The following is a 20356-nucleotide window of genomic DNA, read 5'->3' on the forward strand; positions in this document are numbered from 1 at the left end:
TGTGTAACTGTGTCATTTGTATATTTATAATTTATAGATATTTTATATAGGGACTATTTCAGTGTGACGAGGTATTTACATAAACATATCACTATAGGTGTATATTTTAATAGTTATTGCTTTATAAAATACTTTATTAGTGTAGTTACTTATGGCACGACATGCTTTTAGCATTATCTAATTATATGAAACTATTTACAGTTAATTCTAAATTATCTACAAAGATCCCAGATCGCAATATTATCATTTAATAGTCTATATAATTAAGGTAGGTAATCGGGCATGTCATATTAATCATTATAATTATTGCCTGATTCCTTTATAAACTAATGGAAGACGATGATCTATATGTTTTTTTGTATACATTTTTAGTAAGCCGTATAGTATAATGGCATTGTTGAATATCTAGTATAAACTATATCATTTTCACGTGCTTAATATTTGGAAGTTCGTCTAATAAAAATCGTTGATTTCCTAATAATTAAACAAATGCACTAAATAATTTAAAAATAATGTTGATATTGTAGTACAAGAGAATTGGCATTTATTCTGAGATGTTTTTCAAACATTAAGCACGTGTTGGTTGCTATCTACTGTACTTACTGAACCTGTACAATTACTTACGTCTATCATTATCAATATAAAGTGCGTGGGTCACCCGTACTTACATAAAAAAGCAAGACACTTAAATTTTATAAAACTACTTATCACAATTTATAAAATTAGTGAACTCGAATTTTCATCTAAATTGTAGACATTAAGTACAAATTAGTGGAACTTGACTATTGCATATTATTTCCAATGGTTTCAAATATAGGAACAATAATATGAAATTAAATTACTAAATACTATATCATAGATATCTTATTTGATACGAATCTAAATCACATTTTTTTATATTTTTTCCTAACATTAAACAAATCTTACATAATAACTTGCTAACGTATTATGACTGGAAATGACTAAAATATGAAGTCCGCCGATCAACTTTTAACGCTATCACATTCACATTTAATGCTAAACTAAAAAAATGTTGGTACTTTATCAAAAAAAGGAACAAAGACAATTTATTTCACTAAACATAATGGAGAATCCTAAATAACAAAAGTATACAGCCCTTTGTCTACATTCTATTCATAAAACTAATGATTATAGGTAGGTTGTATATGTAGAGGCGTCTAGCTAATACGTGCATTTACTTACTGATTCTGTTATAAACGTAAATATTTATAAATATAATAATAACTGAACAAAATTGTTATATTTTTACAAAACAAAGCGTAATTTATTGCCTTCCCCCGATATAAATTGGATCAGAAATATAAATATTTAATAAAGTTCATGTGTATTTAGGGCATTTTTAAACTATTATTTTGTGATTAATTTTTTAAGTATATATATTTTTCAATTAAACAAAATAAATGTTGGGCACATTTGAAAACTATTCTAGAATATAAACTCAAACTACGTCACGAATTACATTGGTCATGTTTTAATAACGTTACAGAATACTTAGTATGTACAGAAATTCACTCTACAAGGTGCTTTAAATAAAAAGGAACTCTCGAATAACTCCAAAATAGTAGGTACTATTTAATATCTAATCTACTTTGCGAGTCGCCGTGATTATTAATTATCGTAAAAGAACGTCTTCAAATTTTTTGTTTACCTTAAACCTTTTGGCCTTCTAAGACCGAGTCCTCTCTATCACTAAAGACATAGAGGTTCAAAAAAGTAAACAAGAAGAGGTGTAAAATGATCACACAGTATATTTAAAACGTGACCAAAGTAAAGCTATTATGATCTATATGATTATAAAATGAGCTTTGAATCAAATTGTAAACTTTCGGTAAACTTTTAAGTTTACCCTTTTCATTTACGAAATTTCATATTACGCAACTTCTAATTAAATTCTACACAATATATTTTCAATAAACTATGACGAGTCGGTTCATATCAATAACAATCGAGCCATTCAAAACTAACTTTGGTCCCTTGCAATCTGGATCAGCAATTTTATATAATCTATAGTATATTTTAGTGGCATCGTCTAATAATTTGATATGGTCACTTGCCAGGCGAGTCTGAAGTTTATTACTTATACAATTAAGAGGTAGTTTGTAATTTCAAGAACCGTATTAACTAGTACTGAAAAATGTATCTTAGGTTAGTTTCTTCTATGTAATGCCTCGTAAGAACCACTGCGTGGGCTGTAAGCTGAGGCGATTGAAATATTGAACTAAATAAATTTGATCATTTAGAGAATTCAAATATAATCAAATCGAGAACGGTACGGCAATCTATTGGAACAGGTTATCTGAATTTGTTTAGACCGCACCGTATATACATAGTACATAGGGTTTACATAACTTATTAAAAAAAAACGGGCTTATAATAGACTACATATGTAAGTAGTAATCTAGACACATGATTGTCAGTCTTAGTATCAGTCCTCTATCACGGATGCACTCTTCAACTAAATGATCTACCTAGTTTAAAGTATTTTCGTACTGCACCGTAATTAAAGCAATTTATAAGAAACTAGTCCGTACACAGCACTGTTGCGCCGTCATTTAGAAATGCACGTCTCTGACATCGGTGGGGGTGGCTGCGTTACTATGTGCCTTGTCCTGGGGCGGCGGGGGGGTCCACCCCGCCGTCTCCCGGAGCTGCCCGTTTGGGACTGTGATGGCTCGCTCCACAATCATGTTTTCTACCATTTGCTCCACTTGTTCAAGGCACGTTTGTAGACAGTCCTGTAAAGTAATTCTTAATTTAGTAATGTGTAATTACCGTGTTCTGCGAAACGCTAGAAGCTAAGTGGTCTCGGACAGTGCTGTATTAGAGGAGTTTCCTCCCGCTTACACATAGATGGTGGAATGAACTACCTGCAGAGGTTTTCTCTACAGTACGGGGTTTTTAGGAAGAATATATTAAGGTTTCTTAAGGGTGGGAAACGCGCACAGGACATTCCTGGTGACTCAGGCGTCCATAGGCTACGTTAATCGTCAGATGGGCAGTATGCTTGTTTGCTACCGCCGTAGTATAAAAAATGTAAGATAAATATTATGAGATAAGATATATTTTGTTTATTATGCTACTTTGTAGCATAATAAAGACAACTAAATGACAACAGTTTTGCCTTATTACAGTCGCCAATAACGACCTAGGATGATTTTTGACGGAACATTGTTATTTATGGCTATGATAAAAATGTGGAAATGGTCTAAACGATGTCTCGGGCCCATAGGCATGTATATCAGTGTCAAAATCTTATAGTGACTATATGTACATATTCTATTTATAGTATTTACCAAGTCTATACGCGTAAGTTCCTGTAGCTGTTGCAGGTGACCGTCGAGCCCGAGGCCCCGCAGAGCTGCTGCAATACTGCACGATGCCAGCGTGCTCGCTGAATAAAGCGTAAACTGGTAATCTGTAACAATTCAAAACATTGTTATAAATACTGTATTTACCTAAGTTTAAACAAATATCTACACATTTGTGAACTGTGGATATCATGCTATTTAAGTAAACCTACATACCTAACGAAATAAAAATAAATATAACTTTAACGCGCAAATGAAACTAGGATTCTTTCCTGTTTGTTTTAACAATTACTTCAGAGTCGAGTCGTAATTAGATTTATAATTAACAGAGTATTTAAGCATATACCTATATTCATGACACGATAATGTGTATGAAACATTGATATATGTTGTATGTACAGTGTACACACATTATGTCTACGTGCTACGCGGGGCCCGTTGGCGTTCGTATATTTTATACCTATCTAAGCGAGCAAGTATAGTTGGAACATATATCCGGTGGGTAAAGAAATGTTCCTTTCTCTCTCCTGCGGAACAACAGTCCCTCTCGGCAGAGTTAACCTCAAAGGAGCCGGCACCCGCCCTCGCGACCGCATTCCATAGCCTGCGCTTGCGCGCCCGATTCACTCAAATATTTCTCAGGGCTTCAGCTAAGTACTTTACATACATCATACATTGTGGGTCCACCTTATTAATATAATAAGGTATCTATTTTATGAATAAGAATGAAAGACAACAAAACCGATGCTAAATGACTTGTGTGTCTTTTGAAGTAATCAAATTATTTCTTATACGATAACTGGGGGCATTATTTTTACCGATAACTTCGTCAATGTTATGAGTTGTGTGACTATATATAAATTAAGTAAAACTATTATACTTACATGAGTAGTAGGATAATAAATAGGTACATAGACTAATGAGAGCCAAAAGTAACAATATCAAACTATGTAAAAATATTACAACAATATTAACACAAAACAAAAATTTTGTAATGACAACAATAAAAATCAAGTTAACAAAAGCATACCAAGAACTACAGAGGCTTGGTTGGAATAGCATATCTGCTGCTTGCAAACAAAAATACTATACGGCACACTTTATTTATGTATACCTCAATTCATACTATGGGGTTTTTCTATACATTAATAGGTAGGTACTTGCCCAATAAAATTTGTTATTTATGTTACAAATCACCATTAGAATAGGTATTGTGTTGTACTATTATGTTATGGTTCTAACCAATGCTTAAATATTATTTACCTATTGATATAATTATTTATTCTAATACTTATGATACCTATATTAAAATGATAAATTAACAGGAAATTTACAATGACCGTCCTTGTGCGCAATTTATAACTTACATATATATACTGTTCATAATAACATAAATTACTTATTTATTAGAGATTTTCTAAAATTGTTCCCACGCTATGGCAGGAATGATGTTCGAGACGTGAAAAACCACAAGTACCGCCACGCCAGACACGAATTCGCAGACAAAACGATTGAACCCTTCAACGGGCCTCTATTCATCATTAAGTAGTCTCCATTATACACAACGTATGGATATCGAACACTCTTTCAGCTCATTTAAAAGATTTACTTTCATTTTTTTTATTTGCATGTCGGCAAACTCGAGATAAAGAAAACGGGCAGAAGGAACGAACAAAACGAAAAGGACGAAACAACGAGAGCGGCCGCTCACTCGAAGCATTTGCATAATCTGATGTTAATCAAACATCGGACCTACTACTGGCTGAGCTGGCGACGGGTGATTCGGGGACGACGACAGAATACCTCGTCATGATCTCAACAAAACTCCACACATACTTGTTATTAGGTGTCATCTCCGGAATAAATGATGAAATGTTGTACAATATGGTCTAAAGACAATTCCGTCAATTATTACTTTATGGTACTAATAGCACGCTGACAAAAGCATCGTGGGACGATATTACATTTTTGACCTAAAGAAGAACTTATACCAATCGAGTGGGTTTTCCTTCTTATACTGTTTAGTGTTTTAAGTATATATATCGTCTTACATAGAGTTTCGAGAATCGTAAAAACGTTCTTAAGATCAAGGAGAATTCACGTAATTTTGTTAATGCTAATGTTGTGGATTTGATGCTTTAATCTAAATTCAGATGAAGATAGCGGGCGCTATACCATTTAAAATGAGGCAAGTGGCTACAAATCAATTCATAATATATACATATATATAATAAAAGTATGCTTTTTCATGAAAACAACATGGCGGTGGCTCATCAGGAGTACGGTGTAACTGTGGTGACATAATCATCGTATTGCCCTTGAACGTGGAACCACTAGATGTGGTAATAGACGTCGGCAGCGGAGCGGCCCGCCCGGCTTATTTGCGAGGTGAACGTTCCGCCGAGGCCGTACTAGTATGCGTCGCGGTGCCCACCGGAACAAACACCCGTACTGGCCCCCACAGATACATAATACTGGCCATTTTCAATCACAAATTATTACTGAACATTATAGGAAAGCATACCATTCTACTCGTGTAGACCGTTCGTAGAGGTATTCTCACTTGGTGTTCATTGATGGGAACTTACAAAACATCTTAATATATCGACGTAGGTGGTATAAACGAGAAGTTTATAATTTTAGCAGATGCGGTATCCAAATGAGGATGATGAAATCGAACAGAGTAAAATAATTTTAATTAACAAAATACCAACTGCTTCATTTGAACCCTCCGAGCCGTGTAAATCAAGCCATTATAATTTAATATCTCAACGAGTTATGATTCCCGAGTAAATTGTGCCATTCAAATAATGATACATAATGCGGGCTATCTCGATATCGCGGAATATGCGAGCTCTCCACTTGACGATCTCGCCGCTCTGGGCCGAACTGACCTTCGAGACTCCTTGAGTTAAAAATATAACAATCACTTATAGTTGGTAGCCTATTTATCTGAGCTTTTAAATAAATAGTGGCTTATTTATAGTGCCATAAAACAAATTGTATTACATTTTCTTCAAATAATGAGTTAATGATCCGAAGAGTGAAGTAACTGGGAACGTAAATTTCATATACAAAAATAGAGCGATATGACAGCGGCGGCGAACAACAAAAACCGTTGCACAAAAACATATGATCCCATGAGGGTACGGGTGAGACGAGAGACGGTGACGGGGAGCGGGGGAGTCCTGAGGCGTGCTGGAATGCGCTCGAGCGAGCGGCGTGGGAGGCGCCGCAGCCACCGCCGGCGGCCAAGTCAGGCTCAGGCAGGACACACACACAGTCCGCCGTGCCGCCCTTGTCCCCTTGTACTCTACTCGTACTCTACTCTACCCTCATTGTAAACAAGACATAGCGACCTCTACATTTGAAATCCGACTAGATGGCATACATACCTAATAATATATGTAAACTATACGTCTGATTATAAGAATCGTGGAACAGTACTTCACAGCAATTGTATCGAATGATCATAAGCGTTAATAGTCTCATCCATCTAATTAATCTGATTTCCTACAGATGTAGTGTTCACGACAGCAAAGTTAATTATAAAAATGATTAATACCTACCTACGTAATCTCAAGTTGGATGATAGCGTCTGCTTTTTTGTTGTTGCTCACTTCAAATGATTAAGGAAATCAACTGCAGCTATATTCAACTATTATAATAATAACAACCGAATATTTTTTTATGATTTTTAGTTTTGGTGTAAACGTAGTTTTTGTGGATTTTATATTGTTATAAGGTTCATTGACATAATGACAAGAAACGTGTACAAGTCAGAGCGCGACTAGACTACATTGTCGTGTTGTGACGTGCTATCTAGATGTTAATTACTGTCTACCGCGACAAACAAGAAATACCTATTACCTTCTACCTACTTCTCAGTAAATTCATTTAAAAATAAATGTACATTGCCAACGTGTAGTCAGCCCCTAAGAAAATATTGGTAAATTAGTTCATTAAATATTCTATTACTCACCCCTAGCAGCCAGTGCAATGAAGGTTTGCGCATGTCTCTGAACCATCTCGGTGTTAACGAGATCCCGTAGTGGTAATCTTGTCAGAAGTAGTGGCAAAAAGTCGTGTGCTGTCACGCCAGCCACGTCCCATTTGAGTTTCGCCAAGACCAACAATTCCCAGCTCTGTTAACAAAACAAAAATAATATGTAATAAAGATTTAAATCTATATACTTTTCTTTACAGATTGATAATAAAAAGTGATATCTACGTATATGATTTAAAATAAATGATTCGAATTATAGAAACGCTAACTAAAAACATTGGCAAGTTTCACAGATGGCATTTAATGTTCATCAATTATTTGTTTCTTACATGACTCAAGTGATTGCTAAATAGATAAGTAAAATTTGCACGAATAGTTTAGCACATTTAATAATTGCCTGGTGGTTGTTGATTTAATATACATTTGCAGTGTCTAGTGTGTCTACTCAGGTGACGATTGGAGCAAGAAATGTGACATTCGTGCTGCTACATCCGTTGTTTAGTTGTAAACAAGCAAGGCTCACTTTGAATTCCAGGAACAGACATTACCTAGTGGTCGGAATACATTGTATACAATAGAACCCGTAATCTATACCTACGACGTTTTTTTCGTACGTTACTCATTATACTTACCTAAGACCTTTCTTGCAAATATATCTACCATATTACCAAAGAGCAGAAATTTTAAATGCACTTAATAATACTTAAAAAGCGCTTCTCTTATCATTTTGTCAACTATAATGTTTTTGTCAACAGCTGACCCAGATTAAATTAATTAATATTACAATAAATTTAAATGAAAAACGTAACTCTGGCTGATATCTTTGTCAGTCAGTTAATTTTATGAATAACTTGATTATTCAATATACAGACATAGACACACACATTTATATATGTAAGTGGTGCATGTCCGTTGACAGATAATACTCATGTTTACTTAACTCAATCGGCGGGGTCGACCGCGACTGTGCTCCAGCAAACATTTCTTACACACAAAATTGTTTCTCATTACTGAAGAGTTAGAGTCTGTTGTCGTGTGGCAGGACCTAGTATTTAGGGCCTGTCGGTTTTCAATGCGTCGCATTTGTGAATGAATGAAGTCTCATCACTGGGAGTTGAAATCAGACTGTATATCAGTATGGGCTATAACATCGTAGCGTCAACACAGATGTGAAATTGAATTGTGAAATAGTAGGTATGATGTCCACGCATTTATGAATATAGCTAACTAATTGAGAACAGAAAATAAAAAGACAAGTGTACTGATTCAGTTAACGATATGGTAGTAGTCGCATGCGGGTCGACCGCGAAATGTAAAGATTCGGTGTTTCGCAGAAGTCACGAGTGGTTGAAAAATTCTACTAAAACAATGCGCTCATAAAGAATTCACCACAGATTCCGCTGTATACGATGGCAGATGGATATGTCTACTATATGGACGCAGCACTATGTCTGTTAAATTGATATATATATAGTTATTTAATATATTAGTTGTTTATAATCATATGATCAACTGTATAGTACAGTATAAGGTTATCTAACGCCTGTTGCAATGTAGGTATGCATGGTTTGGTTTAGAACCCGAGACTGATGGAATGCAGCTCGTAAAGCAGGCCTGTTCATTATAGGCAGGTTGTGTTAACTAAAACAGAGCGGGATCGGCTGTGCCAGCAGTTATCGGGCCGCGTTACAGCCAATAAAGCGAGCTATGCAAACAGCCCTCGACACACTCGCTGAATTCCTTGCACGGTTCCCATGCTTTATCCAATTTCATTGAACGGTGTGACTGCACCGCTGTTAGGATCGAACAATAAGTTCGGTGTCGTGTCGCCGCTCCGCTCCAGAGACTAAACAACTACGGAATTTTCCAGGTCCGGATACAGCATGTAATTAAATTCACTAGTTTTATTAATAATTCAAATTTGAATACTTATACAATAGTTAACTATCGATATGTTTAGTTTAGAATTTTAGATTAGAACCATAATAGTTGCTACCATAGATGATATAAAGTATAAAAACGTATCAAATTGATCTACCTACAGGTAGTACTTATATGTAGTTCAAAGCCGTTAACCGTTAAGCTGCCAAGAGATAACAAACAGATAAACTCACTTTCTCATTTATAATATTGGTAAGGATTATGATAATGTGAGTATAATTTTTGTTGAATACGTTACAAACATTTTTCTTGCTACTATGATAGTTATCAGTCGGAAGCCTAACGAACAAGCGTTGAATACTTAAGTTACTTCGAGCGCAGCGTACAAAACGTGTTAAGCCTGTAAAATTTTGCAAGACTTACGTAAGTCATTATTATCAGCAAATTCCTGTAAAACGATGATATTGAAGTCTACAAGTCGAAGTCAGTCAACTTATGACTGGCAATAACACTCAGTAGATCATTCATAAGTACAAAATTGCTGATCTACATCTTCCTAGAACATTCATAGATATTGTCACGTGTTTTGTACATAAGGTAGTATTACTTGTAGCAAACGTTAATTTATACACAACAATAAAAATTAAACTGATCGGTATTTGTATATGGAAGATATATGATAAAAACTATGAATAGGAGATTATATCAACGCACTAAAACCCAAAAGAATGATTTAAATTTTTTTGTTAGCTAATTTCTGAAACGTCTTTACATTCAGGCCTAGCCTTCTCGTTGACAGTACAGCTTTCTGTAGGTTAATGAACTTTTAAAGTAGATTCAGCATTTTTTGAGTTGATCCGCAACGAAATGAAAAGACAAATAAAAAATCGGATCTTTCCTTTTTACAATAAATATTTTAAGTTATTTTAGAATAAGAAGTAACATTTTAAATTTTGATGTTACGAATTTCGATATGACAGGTAACCATGAAACGACCGCTCTCGCCTCGCGTCGCGATTCTCCCAACCACAAATTTTCATTTTTTTTTCTTCCCTCATGGCCACCGCCCGCATAGGATAGCTTGTTCAACTGGTACACGTTGGAATTTTATTATCGTTGTTGTGAGAACCTTTATATTGACACTTCACTTTGTTAGTTGTATTAATTAATAATGACTGGCTTACTATAACATATTTTAAATTTATAACAATATAATAGTAAAATATAATGTAAATAAATGTAATATAAAATTTCAATAAGACTACACAAAATTAGACTTCTACATTATTAAATGTAGCGTAAGGCTTATCATTATAGTAGCATACTACTTATAACTTAGTACTTATAACTTTATTCGTCCTCCTATGTCTAGTAATTAGTCATTTTTTACAATAGTGTAGAATAAAATTTTAAAACCTATTATTAGATATATTAAGAACCTTTGTTGTCTTTACAGCTTCAATAGGTATACTTTTTGCTTGCTGTATATATATCTTTTTCAGTTTCCACATTGTTCATGATACCTGGAGTCAGTTCAGTAATAAGGTTTCAAACGAAACCTGTTGCTTTGCACTAAGATTTTAAGGAATTTTAACGTTGTACTTAGATGGTTTATATATTTCTAATAATTTTACATGAAGGAAAGAAAAAGGATTTCTTTGAAGTATTTTGTTTTGAACCATTAAGTAAGGGAAGTTTCATTTGCAACGGAAACAAGCGGGCCATGGCGTGAGATCAGCAAACAACTCCCGCGCCGCCCGTCGGTCGTGCTAATATGCTCATTCCTCATATTATTCTAAACAATAGATTTCATTTCCTTTTACTGATACGTATGTTATGGCTAAGTGTGCTCTCAATTCTTATTTAATTGTGCGAAATTAGTTTTGCAGAACAAAGAAATTAAATATTTTTGTAAGCCGAGAAGTAGTGTTTATTTATCTGCCTAATAAATTCTTGTACGCGTTATCTTTGTGTGATTGTCATGTGTCAAAAAGTACGCCAACTAGCAAGATTATACACAGTCGATTGTTCAGTAACTTATAGCTAAATGTTACATGGGTACCTATTACAAATATTTATGATCAAAACTGTTCGGACCCTTAGATGGGCAAATATATCTATGATCCTTATAAGATAAGGTATATATATATATATTCTCATCCTCACCTCATGAACAATACAAGTTTATGAGCTATAATAATTAACAATTATTATACACTATCGTCTTTCGATCCACATATTATTGATATGTAATTATTAAGTAAAACCGGGAAACACCAAATACATTGAATTTGGGGTTCCTAACATAGTATATATTCCTGGTCATACCTATATTTCATATAATTATCGCATGTATAATATATGTAGTAATTGATACACAGCTACAATTACGGTATAAGTACAGATTACAAATTAAAAACGGCAAGATTTGTAAATCGCATAATTGAGCGCATAAGTAATGAAATTCTCGGCTCCCTCATGAAACATTCGAGTGAACCGTGGTTGATATTGAATTTTCTCTTTTGACAAACTGGCACCGCGAGTCGTAAACTTATGCTTCAATTATAATAAACCTTTACGGTGCTAGTGTGGATGTGAGAATGCGCGAGCTTTTATAGTCTGCGCGGTGAGGCGCGAGGGCGACCGGGCGACCGCGGGAACCCAGCATTAAACCCGCCTCGGATGCCAGAGCTCTTTTTGCTCGAGGCTGGCCGCAGACGTGGCGCAACCAACCAGACTATCAGCCCAATCAAACCAATCACTCGGCTTTTTAAACTTTATATAAGAAACAAATATAATTTATCAAATTAAAATTAATTCCAGTAACAATCAATCTTCGGTGACTGTACTCGTAAGTACCAGTTCATCTGGAGAATTTTCCAAAACATAATTTTCTCATTCTTAATAACATACAAGTATCTAATTACATATAACATTAATTGAAATATTTCTTTTATCATGTAGTGATTAAAATAATGTAGAATAACGATGATCGATCGCGTATTATTATTTATAGTATAGTATAATTACTAATTAATAATGTGAGTTTTGGGGACAATCAATGCCGTAATATGTCTTTCAGATCGAGGTAATCTTTGCAAATTTTATATACTTTTAGAAAAATTGTTTACCCAATTTTAAATATACCTTAATTTATTCATATATCGTTAACTTGAGCTCTACGAAGAGTCGTAGAGGCTCTACGAGGGCGCTACGAATACTTGATCAATTAGCGTTAAACTAAATTTTGAAGGATATTTTTCTGATTACAAAAACTAAAAAGTACACATGTTTAGGCACGGGAATTTAGTGTATAAACAAATATCATTAGAAATAAATATATAGAGATATAATATGTGTATATAATAATAAAATAAGGAGGTTAATACAATACGAGAGTTTACTACACAGACGAGCATAATTAATACAATACAGCTGATATTAAAAACGATTGTTTCTTGAATTCTACTTTAGTATGATTGTTTGTATACAAATATACATATTGTATCACGCAACAACGGATGTATCTTTTGCAATAAAATCTACATTTATTATAAACTGTTAAATATAATATAAACTATATTAAATTTGTTGCTTTGAGAATATAATGATAGTCCACCAATTGAGAATTTATTATATTTATACCGAAAATTAAAATACGAGACGAACATGGGTACCTACTATTGTATTGTAAGAAGGCAAATGTATATGACTCAAGTCTGTTTCAAACACAAGTGACAAGTGTGTAACATATGCTCTGTCCCATCAATACAAAACAAAACGTTCAGACATTGATAAAGTAAATATTATTTTTGTATTACATATTACTTTTTTGGCTTTTAAGTCTTCATTTGGTACTAGATGAAAAGTAAAGAAGACTCTGGCGTCGGCGGTGGCGCGGCGTGAGAAAAAATAAGCGGCATGTTTCGTCTGTAATTGGACTGATTGAAACGCGGGTTTCGTTCGGCGGTTCTTCCGAGAAGCTGATCGGCTCGTTATGGCGCGGTATAGTGTCCGCAGAGTAGTATTCCACACCATGGCATTCTACATTCCATAGCGATTATCTGATACTAAATAAGAACAAGTTCCATATAGTAGTATATAGTAGTATTTCTTTGTTTAATGAAATTCTTTGCCTATCCACGACTTTCGACTAATTTACTAAAAAGTACTCAATTACGTAGTTGATAGCCTATGAAAAAACGTTTTTTTCTAGATATCAACATATCGTATAAAGAAGTAAAAAAATATTTAAACAAAGATAACTTCTATTCCATTATAATAGTTAAGTGATAGCATTATTATCATGCTGTAAGTGAAAGTCTGACTGCACAAGTGCACGGAATGCGTTAGTAGGTAAAAAAAAACAGGTCGAATACAATATGCGGTGCGAAGATGGCGTGCACTTATTATCTACGGGACGCAGACAGCGGCGACGGTCGGGGCCCCCGCGGGTGGCCGCACCGACCGAACTGCAACGACCACATTTTACATACGTGTACACTAAATGCAAATATTTAAATACATTTCCACGCTTCAAAACCAACAACTTGTTGACACAGCGATGTGTCTTGACGCCGGGAATTACACTACAATTGCAGTTCTATGCGAACCATAGAGACCAAGAAAGTAAACAATAATGCAATTAGAAGATTAGGAAATATGTTTGGTATGTGAATCATTATGATGAGTATTTCAGCCATATACATATAGGTAAACAGATTTTGCAACTGCACCTATTTTACTTATAAATTTTGGGAGTGAGTACCTACTTATTTTATAGGTATCTCTGTTTCTTACACGACGATTATACAATGTTAATAAGTATGTTTTGTCCAAAACACTAAATATACTCCCACTTACTCATACTATACGAGTGTCATACTAAAATAGTGTCCATGTAATTCGAATATCGTCGACCGTTATCAAAATAATAGAAGAATATCCGTTGTTCGCGGCGAAAATACATTTTGTACCGTTACAATTTAGGAATATGCCTAGAAGGAACACCTAGGTCAAAATAGCCTAGACTAATTCGAGTAACAACTCCTGAGCCTAATTTCTGGCTGGCTGTGCATAAATCCTAACTGTAACCGACTTGCGACAAATACTAAATAAAGATTTTATATACTAGTTAACGGATTATTTTTATGTCATAAGTACCTGCTCAAGCAGGTCTCATTATAACATACATAATGTGAAAATATTTATTAGATTAGCGAAGAAAAGGAAGGCATGTAGCTTAACATATGACTAAGAGTCATATGTTATTGAAATTTATATAGGAATCATTCATAATAAATAATATATAGGACACTATCCATGTTTAGATTAAAAGTAGATAACGAAGACTGAAGTATAGTATATATACATAGTCTTCTAGCCGAGTAAATAAGTAGTACTTTTTATTTTCCGTTTACTAGATCATGTTATGAGTGATTCAATGTAATAGGTACTTATCCATGACCGTTAACCTCTTATAAAAATGAGTTCACGTATTAATTTCATGGGATTCATTAATGAGCCATCATAAATCTGGAATTCCAATCTCTCACGGATGTTCAGAAATCAGTGGAGTGAATGACACGAAAGCGCTTTGCAAAATCAGTGTGCGTGTGCAATGCAAAAAGCGTTTGTAAGAAATTGCATGAGTAACAAGATCAGCTGTTTCGCCTATTTCCTTAGACGCAAGAAGTTCAATATACATAAATCAACACATTATGTGATTAGAAATTATATTAATTATATTATGATATAGGTACTTACGCAGAGGTCTGCCAGGGTGATGCTGTTCGCAGTGTAGAAGATAAGCAGTTCAGCAGGCAGACAACGTGAACTAGGCTCCCGTAATTTTGACGCCAATAGCAGACAAGCTGTGCCCAGTAGCTGCACTTGACTCTTGCCCACTGTGCACACGCTCAGAAAGCGATCCAAGTATGATATTGCCAGCGGAAAAACCTCCTCCTGACAGCTTTGGTCTTCACATATCTGTAATAAAATACTCGTTAAGCTTTCAAATTACATTAGCAGTCATATTAGTAAGAAGTAGCTAGCTGGTAACGCCGCACCCAGGCCACGTTAAGTTTATCGTCCGGAATTCCCGATAACCCATATATAAAATTATTGCGATAAACACGCCGCGTATTGCTTTCCTGCAGCTATAATTCTTATCAGCGGGAATGGTAAACGTACGTAGGTAGCAAATTCTAACTGGAAAAGAAGTACACACACGTACTTAGGCGTAACAGAATCAATATTTCGATAGTTAGTAGGTGACATATCAATGATAGCTTTCAGTGAAATATCTATCATTGAGAAGATAATAAGTCGAACGGTCAATTATGTGTTCTAACTGGAGTACTATGAATAAAGATCGTGTTACATTCAATTAAGGTTTTAGAGTATAGCTGAAATAAAAACATGCGCAAAGAGAAAAAAATGCCCAGAATGTAAATATGAGTATGTAAGTGGAGAGTGTAATGAGAGATATCCAATTGTCTGATATTGTTGTCAAATAGTTTCGCACGCTGCTGTGTCGAATGTCGATATGGCCGCGGCTCGTATCGCAGTCATCGTGAAACATGTATCCCCTTATTAGCTACCTACTTGTATCTCAGCTTCGTTCACTGTCTCACGCTCTTGGATATGTTGTCAGCTGATTAACGGATGTACCGACCGTCCTAACAGTCGTAATTCCCAGACAAACAATAACGAATGGAGACTAGATTTGAATTAACACGTCGACTTGGGAACTGGGAACTATGCTGCAAATCCCGTGTGCAGTTGTAATTTTAAATAAGTATAAAAAATTGCTTCTGATAACGTGAACTATATTTAGAAACCGCTGCATGGTGGCAAGAGCGATCTCAATATCAGCAATCAGCATAGTAGGTTATTGGTAAAGTTGTAGTAATCATTATAGGTTAATGGTTGGTCACGTTGTAGTACCTAATCATAAAGAGGTCGGTCAAATAATGATCACTTTGCACGAATAAGGGCATATTAAACTTGTACTAGGGAGATACGAGGGTTCTCTATTTCTAACTTAAGTTTTGCACACAGGATATATAATAAGGAATAAAATAAAAAATAATGGCATTACTTACTATTACTACTTTAAGATTTTTTTAAAGAAAATCTGCCAAATTTGTTCTCATATGTGATCCTATCACGTTTTTCATAAATAGTCTTGGTGTGGAGTAGTTATAACTAAGGTAGTGAACATGTCTAAACTGATTTGGTAAGGGCTGACATTGTAGGTAGCTGTACCTATCAAAATTTTAGTTTATCAAACAAACATGAGTTCCATTAACGGAAATCCGTTAACGCCTCAGTTTAAATACCTACACATAGGTTTATATAATATCTACTTCATATACTCGTAAGTACCTAAATAACATTATTATCTTTATAAAATAAACATATTTTTGAACCCTATACCTATCACTACTACTTGTAGATCTAATGCAAAATTAGAATATTTTTGACCATTTACTTAATTCTAAATGTTTTCTTAGTTTGTCGTTCAATTATATTTAGTCAAAAATAGATAAATATCACCATTTGTTCATTTAAGTTTGAAGGGGTACAAAAGACGGACATACCAATGGGTTTACTATTGTACTTCCTTATCTTTAAGTAGGTGAGAAAGTAGGGCCGTTAAAAATAAGAAACTAACCTACTGGTAAATACACAAAGATTCATTTAAACGTATTTATACGAATAGTATCTTCAAATTACTTCGTAATTTAATTTATTTTTAAAAATAAACATAAATATATAGAAAACTATTGACTTCATACGAACAAAACTTAGAAGATATGATAAAGGGGGAGGACTATAGGTATTTCATCAAATCTTTAAGAGACATTAGAATGATGTCCAAGTAAAATTTTGTTAAAAAATGGTCATTGCGAAATTTTATGAGGCTATACTATACTTTATGGAATCTATGTCCAGTTTATATGGAGTGTCTTCCTTTTAGTATGCAAAATCTGATGAATTGAGGCCAAACATGAAACTGATAAGAACCTCTGTCTTATCAGAAACCGTTGAATGAATCATATTAGGTACACAGTTGGACCCCCATAGTAGATGTGAATCTATGAACGATGAAAGTATGATATGACAAGAGAATTAAGCTTATCGAATCAGTGGATGCGCTCAGTGATTATGTATGTAGGCAGTGTAGACGTTAAAGTTAATGTATGGTTAACGTGTACACGTTAAGATGTCATTGACCTTGCAGACGCAGAGGAACGTTTCGGTCTGCTTGTGCTGAAATGTGGTATGTGACTGGTTTGAGTGTACCCACGAGGTGTCGGTGAAGAAGGATCGTGGATTCGTGGCGCATTCGCCGCCATTGCTCTCGGAGCATGACGTCAGCCCGCAATGCCGGCTGACTATGACTAGCACGACCACGTGGCCCTAAACAATTTCACACAGCTGACTACTTGTACCTACATTTCAGTTACACAAAATTTTCATACAGAAATCTTAGTGTACCTACCTAATTATGTGAACGAAACAATAATTTCCCGTTGCGTGTATGCACTAGGTAAAATTAATGAAACTTACAGTACCTATTATTAGACATAATCTAGGTCATGACTACGTAATAACTATAAACGCACTAGTAATTATTTGCACATTGTAGATACATCTAGCTATTATAATAGCGAGATAATAGTGAGCGTCCGACCGGCGTCAGCTGTGTGTCAAAATCAGCTGATTATTCAAATAGAACGAGCGAGACATCGCATCGGTCGGCGACCGCCGGCGCGCGCGCGCCTCCACGCCGCGCGCCGGGGCCTCTCGCGCTTCGTAATGTATTATGAACTTTAGGTACTTCTATATAATCTACCGATTTAAAATGTCTACTTTTTTTAAACAAATATATTCCTACACCTAATATGCTATGATGAAAAGTATTCTTGTGAGTTATCAGTTGAGAATGCATATTTCAATCATAGTAAACGAGAGTATAGATCATGATCGCAATCAGCTGTTCATGTAAACAATGTCATAGTTATCAACGTATCTGAAATCTGTGCAACACTCAGCAGAAACAAACTTAACACATCTTCACAACAAATGGTTGGGGTTCGAGAGTCACGGTCGGGTACCATACAGCATCTGTGATGCAGCTAGCAGTGGGATGGACATACAGGTGCCACTGGAGCTGCTGGGAACGAGGTGTGTACCTACACGTGGCCGGATAACGCGACAAAATGGCGAACGACTGGGTCGCGCGGGTGGAGCGGTGTGCGGTGTGGGTGCGGCATGCATACGGCGCGGACGCGCTCACCTCTAGCATCCACTCGGCGACGAGCCGGCGCATGTGGCTGGTTATCTCGGTCTGCACGGTGCCGAAGTAGTTGGCAGTGACGGCGTACCGCTCCTCCGTGGACAGCAGGTTGTCGAGCACGCGGCGCCGCAGCAGCACCGGGTCGGGGGCGGCGGACCGCGGCGCCGGAGCCGTCCGCGGCTCCTCGCTGCTACTGGGACTCACACGCTCCGCACACAGCAGCTCCATGTCACACCGCACTGCGGCTTATTGATGGCTCGCTATGCAGTGTCGGCGACGTGTTGGTACGCGGACAGCTGATCGTGCGCGAGCGAGTAGCGTAGATTTCAGTCTACGTTATGATGTGACGACGGCGACAGCCCGAGTCACAGTGAGCGGCCAGTGTGCTGCGCCAGGGCGGCGAACATATGATCGGCGGGACGCGCGGGGAGGGCGGGGCGGTGAGGCCCGCACGCAGGTTTCTCCTGTTGCGATGTTTAAATACATAACACGAACACGATATTGTTGACTCACTCGCTCTCATCCTTCTCTTTCTATTTTAGTACATTCGTACTTACATCTATAAAAATTATATTAACAATAATAAAAAGGTAATTGTATAGGTAGTCCTGTAGTCTGTTTATTTATTATAATAAAACATGTGCGCATTTGGTCGGTAAATAGGCCTACCTATAAAAGGAAAAAATAGAAGTAAATATTAAAATGTATAGATAAGTGTTTCCCTAATCTTACTTTGCTTATGTATCTAAATAATAAACGACCTTGCTAAGCTTCTCAAACTAGGTACTTACTTGGTGGGGTACCATTAGTATACGTATTAATTTTATTTTTAGAAGACAACTCATTTTGTAGGTGCTACCTACAGTATGAGTTATGTTCTAATAATAATATCAGGTAGGTGACAATCATATCATAGAAAAGATGGAATGGTGCCATTTACTAACAATACCTACCTACCTCTCCTCCTCAAGTACCAGCCCTGCATACTGCCTAGGTTCATTGATTCAAAAATGGTGCAACAACGATAGTATAGAGGTAAAAAGTTTATGTAGGGGAAGTACCTAAAGTAGTCTTGAAATATGAAGAATAAAATTTCATGTTGAATCTTATAAATTAATAAAATAAAAAAGTTCCTACATAAATTAGTGTGTTTGAAAATATAAGGTGATATTGTGGTAAAAATTAAGTCTGTCGTTTTATAAGTAAGAAAAACAAAAAATTAAAATATAACTTCTTAGGAAAACTAAATAATTATGTATAAATTTGCTGTTTGTGAAATTCAACCCCAAACGATAGAAATGGGGTGGGAACTATTCTAGTCTATTTTCTTTACAATATTCTATGTGTGTCTTTAAATTAAATTACAAACACGAATTTTATATCTACTCCTCTAGTCGAGAAAACGGATGAAAATAATTTTAATCTTATATAAAGTGTACGTACATAGAATCATCCTTCACTTCACGAAATCATTCCGAAGTTTCCGAACTGACGGTAGATTTGACATATCATAAGAGTCTGTAATAAATCCTACATGAAAAAGGTATTTTGAATTTGAATATCTGTGTGTAAAAATCCACTTATAGTAGGTACGTCATCAACTATGGAATTAAAGATTTTTATGAAATTGTATGACTGATGCGTATTAACCTAATCTAAAAGTGTAAGTTTTGTCACAAATGTTGGAGCGAACCATTAGATAAAATTTGATTTCTTCATTGTATAGTAATAATAATAAAGGAGTATTACTACATATAATTTAAAAGTAAAAACATATGGGTACCATTGAAAGTGACTCTCACTCAATATTTATACGAGGCCAATAGACACAAG

General features: G+C 35.5%; 1 pseudogene; it reads right to left on the minus strand.

Annotated features, from left to right (window-relative positions):
• Nucleotides 1-2391: 2391 nt before the first annotated feature.
• LOC131853283 (G1/S-specific cyclin-D3-like) lies at nucleotides 2392-19533 on the minus strand (annotated as a pseudogene).
• Nucleotides 19534-20356: the final 823 nt, after the last annotated feature.

Source organism: Achroia grisella, unplaced genomic scaffold, assembly GCF_030625045.1.
Source record: "Achroia grisella isolate CSIRO2021 unplaced genomic scaffold, CSIRO_AGI_Agris_v1 utg900, whole genome shotgun sequence".
In the NCBI taxonomy this organism is placed as follows: Eukaryota; Metazoa; Arthropoda; class Insecta; order Lepidoptera; family Pyralidae; genus Achroia; species Achroia grisella.